Consider the following 9617-nt stretch of genomic DNA (forward strand, 5'->3'; position numbering starts at 1 on the left):
CTTTATGCCATGGATGTAAACATCACCTCCATAATTCCACAGAATGGCCTTGCTTGAGGAATACGGTACTGGGCCAGGTGCAGTAATGATCAGAGGAGCTACCTTGGGCTCAGCAGTAATCTTCACAGGCATTCTAGTAGCGGTAATCTTCACTGGAACTTTGGACCTAGCAATCACAGATATTTCTTCAGTAGGGTTTTCCACTTTAGGAACCTTTTCGAAGAGAATTGTGCGATCATCCATCAGCCGTTGAATACCATTCCTCAACTTCAAGCACTCATTGGGTCGGAGTATACAGCGATCGCAACTTTCAGTACAACCTGGAAATAAACCAGCTTGCAATAAATTCTTCTTGATGATCAGGAGAGGAGATGTTAAATCAGCTACATTAGAAATGTGAGAATTGCCATCCACAGCATTAACAGTCTTGTCATGGTTAGGCATAGGTGCCGTGATGACATTAGGAGTCTCCGGAGGCTCAAATTCAATTTCCCCCGCATCGATCATATCCTGAACCTTATTCTTCAATGACCAACAATCGTTTGTATCATGCCCGGGGCTATCGGAGTGATATGCACACCTGGCGTTGGGATTATAACGAGAAGAAGTAGTGTTGGGATTCGTAGGAGGATCTCTGAGGGTAATCAAATTTGCCTTTAGCATGCCCTGCAGTGCCTGTGCTAAAGTCATATTGATCTTGGTAAACTGCCTTCTTGGCTTGTCTAGTTTGTGCTGGAAGTTTTGAGATGGCGGTGCTGCAATGGTAACTGCTCCAATGGTAAGGTCACGATTTTTCTTGTTACGACCCTTTTGACCGTACACAACATTTGATTCGTTCCTCCCCTGGTTGGACCTTTTGGTGCTTGCAGAGGTAGTCGCCTGTATCTTTCCACTTCGAATGCCACTTTCAACACGTTCACCTGTCAATATAAGTTCAGTGAAACCCGATGAAGAACTTCCCAGTAGATGGCTGTAGAATGGACCAGTCAGTGTACTCATGAACATGTCCATTAATTTTCGATCAGTCATAGGGGGTTTGACTCTGCCAGCCAAATCTCTCCATTTTTGAGCATATTCTTTGAAGCTTTCTTTAGATCCCATAGTCATATTCTGCAACTGTAGCCGAGTAGGCGCTAATTCAGAATTATACTGGTAGTGCTTGTAGAAAGCTGTCGCTAAATCAGTCCAGGTGCGGATGTTAGAGCTTTCGAGCTGATAATACCATTCCAACTGTGTGCCAGACAGACTCTCTTGGAAGAAATGGATCCATAGTTTCCTATCAGTGGTATACGGCTGAATCTTTCTCACATAAGCTCTCATATGCATCTGAGGACAAGACGCACCATCGTACTTAGTGAAAGTGGGGATCTTGAATTTGCGAGGAATGACCACTTCAGAGACCAGTCCCAAGCTTTCGAAATCCAAATCGGGCGCCTTCTGACCCTCCATAGCTAGCATACGTTCTTCCAGCAACTTGTACTTGCCATCTCTTGGAGAGTACTGTTCCTTCTCATAATCTTCATCGTCATCCTCAGAGTTAAAGAGATCAACATCCTCTTCTCCTGAATCATTTTCTGTCTCCTCTTCTTGATCCTTCGGAAGTCTAATCTTGACTCCCGCAGCCTGTCCTTTAAGCCTTCTTCCCAGGTTAATGTAACTCACAGGTTTCTTGTCTTTCTTCTTCTCGAGCAAGAGAGCCTTCAGTTCTTCCTGCCCCTTGGATAAGCTCAACATCATCTCCTGGAATTGAGCATTCTGAGCCTGGAGATCTTTGACAGTTTGTTCGAGGTCCATTTTTCTGTTTAGAAGGAAGACCGTGAGAATATTGATCTCTTTAGGATACCTGTTATGCAATGTTATGTTATGCTATGCAATGTATGAAATGTTTTCAAGGACTTTGGGAATTTAACTTTGCGTAAACCACCAAAAAGAGGGAAACTTTTACTAATGATAATTTTTTTCAATGTTCATTACAAAAGGGAATAATAATAAAAATACAATGAAAGCTCAAGTCTCCCAGGGGCGACTTCTTTTTGGGCAAAGATATGCATTGAGTCTTCGTTCCTCATTAAGCTGACTGGTAAGTTCTAACACTTTCTTCCTTTCTGCAACGAACTGAGTCTCAAAAGTATCCCTTTCCTCTCTCAACTGGATCTAGGATCTCTTCAGTTCTTCAACATCGGTAGGCATATCTGGATAAGGAATGATCTGAGAAATACCTCCTTCAACTTCTGGCTCAACAATCGGCGGTCCGACTGCAAGATATGGCATGCCAAGTTCACGAGCTCTTGCGCGTACCCATCTGAGATAAGGTTCCATAGGAATATAGTTTTTCTTCCCTAAAGTACTTCTTTTCACCATGCCCCAAGCTCGTACAAACTTTTGACGGAGATCTTGAGAGTCATTGTCATAGTCAAACATAGTGCTTTGAAAGATTATCTCATGTGGACCATCTCTTCGAGCATAACCAAACTGACGTAGGGCTAGCGCAGGATTATAAGTAATACCTCCTCTTATCCCCATGAGTGGTACGTTAGAGAATTCTCCACAACGGTCGATGAGGATAACATTTTCTCTAAGATTGGGACACCAACAGATGTCTGAATGGGAGAGCGACATTATCCTTTGAGACCATTTCAAATTTTGCTCGTTCTTCAAGACTGATTGAGGAAGGTGCGAAATAAACCACCTAGACAATAAAGGTATGCAACACATGAGAGTCCCTTGCCTTTTCATAGTACGGGTGTGAAGGGAATGCAAAATGTCTCCAAGCAAGGTAGACAGGGTTATGGGTGAGGAATATCTTAATAGCATTCACGTCTATAAATTGGTCTGGATTAGGGAATAACACCAAACCATAGATTAGTAATGCTAGAACATCTTCGAAAGCATGGACATTCATAACCTTTAAGAATTCTCGGGCCTTATTTATCAGAAACTTGGCAAGTAAACCCTTAACTCCACTTCTTGTTACCCAATTGGTTTCAATATCGGACTTTGTCACGTGTAAAGCCGCGGCAACTTCTTCAGACTTCGGAATTTTTTCTAAACCACTGAAAGGTGTTTGATCAAGGATAGGTATCCCAAGTATCCTGGAGAATTCTTCTAATGTGGGTACCAACTGATAATCTGGAAATGTGAAGCAATGATGTTTAGGATCGAAGAACTGGAATAAGACTCTCATCATATCTTCTTTGAAATCAGTGGTAACCAAATTGAGGAGATGACCATGTTTCTTGATGAACTGAGCATGATCGGGAAGCTGTGACACCAAATCCTTTAGTTGAGGAAAGATTGCTACAAAATTGATCCGGATGGTCTTCCTGGAAGCCATAACCTGTTTAACGGAGCAAAGCTAAATCCCTAAGTCCTTGAAATGGTTAGCCCAATGTCATGATGTTATGATGTTATGATGTTATGATGTTAAGTAAACAACAAGCACAAACAAGTCACACAACAATCATTCCTAGGTTTTAAGGCTTGCGTGAGTTCCATAGGTAAGTACCCTCCCCACTGAAGTTTGGTTGGTTCAACCTGTCCTAGAATAGTAACCGGGTTCTAGAAGGATCTCAAATCATTGACCTTTCCTTAAGTCCACTTCAGTGCAACACCAAGTGGTTGACCAAAGCTTCCCCAAAGTCCAATCTCAAAGAGTGTAGTATCGAGTCTCAACCAACCCTAGTCGGAACCGAAGTCAGTTATCTCACTACTTTCTAATGGCTAGGATGAGTCAATTAGGGTTCTAAAGGTCTGGTTAATGTTTTGATGACACCACGCGGAAGCCAAATTTTTCCTCAAGTAAACATGAGGAACATCAGGACATCCAAAGTGTCACATTAACCGTAGCCATCATTTTGACCATTCCAGTATACGCCGGATAGTCGCGATGATCTATTGCTACTTACCTATGGTACACTAGATCCGGGTGTAGGATCTTTCACTCAAGCATAAAATACCCAAGTAATCCCTTAAAAGTAAATCAGATATTTTGAATAAGTGATCTTGTTTTTTAAGGTAACCTCTCTTTTTTATCCCCAGCAGAGTCGCCAGTTCTGTCATACGGTGAACTGACTTTGTGTGTTTTTGCTTTGGAAAGCAAATGTCGCGGTTAGCAAGAGTCGCCACCGACTTTTCTTTTATCCAATAAGGAAAGGTGGAAAAGAACAGGAAAGACCTTAATTAGATTTTGGGTTCGGGAGGTACATTATACAAAGGGAAGGTGTTAACACCCTTTGTATCCATGGTTATCCATGGGCTCTTAATTGCTTGATCACTTATGTTTTTCTTGTCTGAAAAGGTGTGTGAGAGTTGTTTAGAAAATGTTTTGAAAAGAGAATTTAACTTTGTAATGATTCTTGTATGAATGTATACAAAGTGGTTATCTCGTTTAGTTTTGAAAGTTATTTAGAAAAATATAACTTGACAATGATTCTAGTACGAATGTATGCCAAGTGGTGATTTTCTAATGGGGGTTTTGAAAAGTGTGAGGTGTGAAAAGTAGTTTTAGTTGTGAGCAAGCATTTAGGAGTTATACCTACCCAAGGTCTTTATGGGCATTTCCTATCCTTATGAGGGTAAAACTGTCCTTACTATTGAGAAGTAAATAGCTTTATCCTTTGGATGTAAAAGGGTCATCGTAGGGTCATCGATTGGTCATTGAAGGCAACATTTGTGAGGATACCTTAGCATTCGAAGGGACGATCATCATTTAACCGTAGGCTATACTGAAGGGTCATCGAGGGACAAAGGCAACATTCGAGGGACTATGATGATTCAACCGAAGGGTCTTTGCTAAGTGCATCCCCACATTCGCGGGACATGACCATAATACCGTAATATCGTTGGGTAATAAAGAGAGGTCCAAGATCGCATATTTAAAGGCAAAGTTTTACAATTAATTAGATAGCCGTAATCGATTAAGTAATTAGGTCCACATTAAAATCGATGAAATCAATACATTAAAATCAGCTAGATAATTTAGGATGTGTCTCCACATTAAAATTAAGTAATTCAGAATCCATCTCCATAAGGGTATCCCACAAATAAAGTGGAATACTTAGCCGGCCGTTTCTTCGGGAATGTGTAAGCCTTTACAAAATTCAGCACACGGGTTAGAACATCGAGATAAAGTGCAATTGAAAATTGCACCACAAAATAAACGCAACAGTCATAAAGTCAGGCCAAATAATGCAGAATTATAATAAATCTTGATTAGATAAACATAAGGCAGAACAGAAAAGAAATAAAACAGCCACTGTCCCGTTCGCTCCTGCTTCGCCTAGCGAAGGCTTAGCGAGTGCTCGCTACAGGCTCGCTTAGCGACGTGCTAGCGAGCTGCTACGGGTTTTGAGTTTGATAGCAGCATGATCTCCGACACCCTGAACTTTATGGCATTTAATTACAGGAATAACATGGACAAACATTCAGGATATTCAGGCATACTTAAATTCACATGTGAAATCAAATTACATATCCGAAAATTTAATCATGACGCCTTATGTATGTAGCGATTACCGATTAAAAGCATAAAACAGTAGTGATGCACAAACCTGTTTGCAATGGAATTGTAGCTTTGGATTGGCAAATCGGGTCGAATTGGGCGGAGGCAACCTTGGTGCGGATGAGCGGCCTTCAGGGTTTCTTTACTCGGAATTCTCTGAGTTGGTCTCCAGGGTTTCTATGCCAGGGTTTCTGTCCGTCTTCGTCTGTCTCTTTTCGTGACTGAAGTGTCGGTATTTATAGTGATTGTGGTGACCTAATGGGCTCAGAATGAAGCCCGAAAATTCTGATATATCGCAAGCTTCGCTAGGCGAGCGTTGTAGCGAAGGGTTCGCTAGGCGAAGGATTTGCTCGCCTAGCGAGCATGCCAGTTTGGGCCTTTTTCTGGATTGGGTCTGTTGTGAGCTGGGCTTTTGTTCCTTTAAGGTCAGTGCCTTGCAGAATAAGTTGGAGTGCTTCGAGAAATGTTTTGCGCGATTAATGGGCAAATTTTAGGGTATGACAGTTGAACAAAGTGGAAAAGAAGAAAGGACAAATTTGGAAAAACCAAGGCATTTTAAACTTGATTCAATTGTCAAGAACTGGTCCCAAGTACAACTCAAACAGGCTCATCTCAACCCTTTATTTTTGGGAGGGTTCGACAAATACATTTTACCTTCGCTGCAGAATGATAACCCTCAATCTTTTCGATGTCACCGCCATTACTAGCATTCGACCAACTGGGGATACTTTCGACCCTGTTACCTCGAATTTTCGACATCAACATTGATTTTAAGAATTTAGAAGTTTTTGTTGACTTTGATGATTTGGGATCTTCTTAGGTCGAAATGGTCATTCGACTATGAGATCAAGCTTGCGTTTTTCGACAAACTGATTTCCGTCGAGTGATGTTGCTAACCTTGGTCGAATTTCCAAGCAGTTAGAAACCATGGATTTATTAGTTTTCGGACTTAGTGAAATTCTAAGTTTCTTCACACGGTTGAACGAGACAAATGGATAAGATCAGACAGTAATTCAAGGACATGTGGAAACTTGTCGAGAGCGAAGATTGCATGAAATCGAAGACGTGGCTTTATTTTCTTAGCCGACCGTTGAAGGAAATTATGTTAGGATTAGTATATAAGTAATATTTACTTGTAGTTTTAAGGGTCCACAATTGTACACAAATTCCGAAAACTCAAAGTGTCCAAGTGTTAGCGAGAAAAGAGTGTTCTAAGAATGTATGTATATGCGTTCTATTTTATTAATTACTATCTTTATTTTTAAGTCATTTATTGCTTTTCTAAAGTTTATTTTCAAATCTTTTACTTTCGACTTTAAATGTCAAAATGTTTCAAGCTCATAATTTTTACACAATATGTCCTGGGATCTTTTCGGTTTTAATCCCTTAAGCGAAATTAAACTTGTTAATGTTTATCAAAATCCATAATAAACAAATTGGCATTTGTGCGAAAATTTTACTTTTTTCTTTAAGATTTGCATAAATTCTTCATTTGTGAAACTTCTCAAACTTGTGAGTGTGCATGAGATTAAGGAGTGGTAGGATAACCAAAAAAGATGTTAGAAAACCAATAAGGAGATACGTTAGAAGAATGACAAATCCCGTAAATAATAACAACAATGGAGAAAAGTTGTCCAATAACACGGGAGAAGGCACAATCGTTGCCAATTCGTCTGAAGCAAATCCTTCCATATCTAGCACGATGACCATGTCATCGACTGCACAATAAGGGGTGATATTCTCCCCATAAATAACACATAGTATCCTTGTGACTCCTAGGACAACCATGGCAAGTAACTTCAGGCCTTTTGCCACCAATTTCATAATGCCCATGCCTGGTTGGGAACAATCCTTTGGCGTGCCAACATCAGTGATGACAGACTTGAACACAAATGCTTTGACATTTACTGACAATGCAGCAATTGCATATTCACCTCTATTGGCATCAAGATCGGCTATAGGTAACCCTAGTCGAATGATGCAACCCCAATTGGGGATGGGATTCGGTTCCCAAGTGATGTTGACTTTCACTACAAATTTTGTGATGACGATGAGACAACAAATGGACAAAAGTAACCATGATATGGTTAACTTGCTTACCAGATAAACGAGCACTATATTTAACATCTTGATTCAGAATACGAATCATAGTTACCAGCAATTGGCGAATCAAATGACTCGAGTTGTCGATCTCTTTGGTGCTCCTTAGGCGCAAATTCGACCAATTATATAACCCCAGGTGGTTAGGCCGATTCAAAATGAGGGAACACCCCTAGAAGAAAACACAGTTAATCAGGGACAACCATTTGTGCTCCATGTAGTCGAACAAGAAAGGCCTAGATAAGTTAATTTCCCACCAATATTAATGGTTAATCGAAACCACGATGCATACCAAGTGGTCCAAGGAGTCTGACAAGAGAACTTGTTAGGAGATAATAATCTTGCAGCCATAGCCGAAAGAATAATGGCGTGAAATGGTATGAACCTAGGCTTACAGAAGCCAAATTATACATCACCATTGTCGAAGTACATGTTACAGGTGGAACTCCCAAGGGGTTGGAAAGTCCCTAAATTCACCAAATTTACCAGTGATATTAACGAATTTACAATCGAACAAATCACTCGATATATGACTGAAGCATGGGACATATCGAATAACGAGAATTTAAGGATTAAATATTTTCCCTAGTTCTTTTACAAAAAACAAATTTACATGGTTTACAATGCTCCCTGCTCATTACATTAATGATTTGACTCATTTAGAATGATTGTTCCATGAACAATTCTATATGGGACAATCTAAAATCATCCTGAAAGAATTGTCAAGCATGAAGCGAAAATTCATTGAATCGATTGATGATTACCTAAATAGGTTCTGACTATTGAAACAAAGGTGCTTTACCCAAGTGCCCGAGCACGAACTAGTCTAGATGGAGGCTAGGGGCTTAGTCTATTCCATAAGAAAGAAATTAGATACACAATATCTAAGGGATATGGCCCAACTGGCAGACCGTATTTGATAATTCGAGCGATTGAAGGCCAAAAAATCTAGAGTGAACAGAAACAAAAAAGAAATAGTGGCTTATGTCAACGTGGATGACAATGACCCTGAGTCAGATGTTGAATATAATCACGTTGAAGATAATGAGGTCAACTTGGCTGAGTTGAAGCCAGGACCCCCATATGTATGAAAACTTCTTACATTCTCAAATGGGAAAAACCCCTGTTGAGCCTGAAAATAGTGACAAGTTCCCCCAAAAAACATATACTTTCAATGTGACCAAATGTGATGAGATCTTTGATTTGTTGGTTACAGATGGCCGAATCTTAGTGCCTTAGGGTGCAAAAGTGCCACCTTTAGAACAAAGAAAGAAAATAGGTTTTTGCAAATATCATAATTTTTTGGGGCATAAAACTTCACAATGTTTTCTTTTCAGGGATCTTCTCCAAAATGCTCTGAATGACGGGAGAGTGAAGTTTGTTGGCAAGAATAAGGCACCTATGAAGTTTGATTCTGATCTGCTGCAGGTTGAGGAAACCTGCTATGTCGAACTTGTGGAGATCAACATGGTCGAAACTATTGAAGATTTCAACATGGAGACTGAAGAGGAGGATGTCGAAAGCAACAAAAATCATATGCAATACATCTCCCATAATTGAGGAAGGTCTAGTCGACTTCCTTCATCATTGTAAGGCTAAGGAGTAGGAGGTGATGCTCTTCCTAAGATCTAGTGCAGTCTTCGACAAAAAGGTTGTTAAGGAGGTAGAGAATGCTCGACAAATGCAACAGAAAGGAAAATGGAAGAACAACAAACCTCAGTTCTACTTTCACAAAAAGGGAATCCCTTAGAAGAGATATTAGTTCCCGATTCATCAGAGGAACAAGCCCCATACATGTGTTCCAACATCCAATGCTCCCCTAGGGGAAATGTGTTTAACCTACAAGAAAAGAGGGATCTGGCCACCAGATATGGAAGAACTTTAAGATGGGTAGAGGTTCCTCACTGGCTTACCGAGAGAAATTTCAGGTGTCGGAGAAATGTTCCTATAGGGCCAACAATTACAAAGCGAAAAACCAAATGTCGAGGACCCAATGAAAGAGATTTCAAAGGAAGAA

The sequence above is a fragment of the Lathyrus oleraceus genome, chromosome 6 (assembly GCF_024323335.1).
Source record: "Lathyrus oleraceus cultivar Zhongwan6 chromosome 6, CAAS_Psat_ZW6_1.0, whole genome shotgun sequence".
Taxonomy (NCBI): Eukaryota; Viridiplantae; Streptophyta; class Magnoliopsida; order Fabales; family Fabaceae; genus Lathyrus; species Lathyrus oleraceus.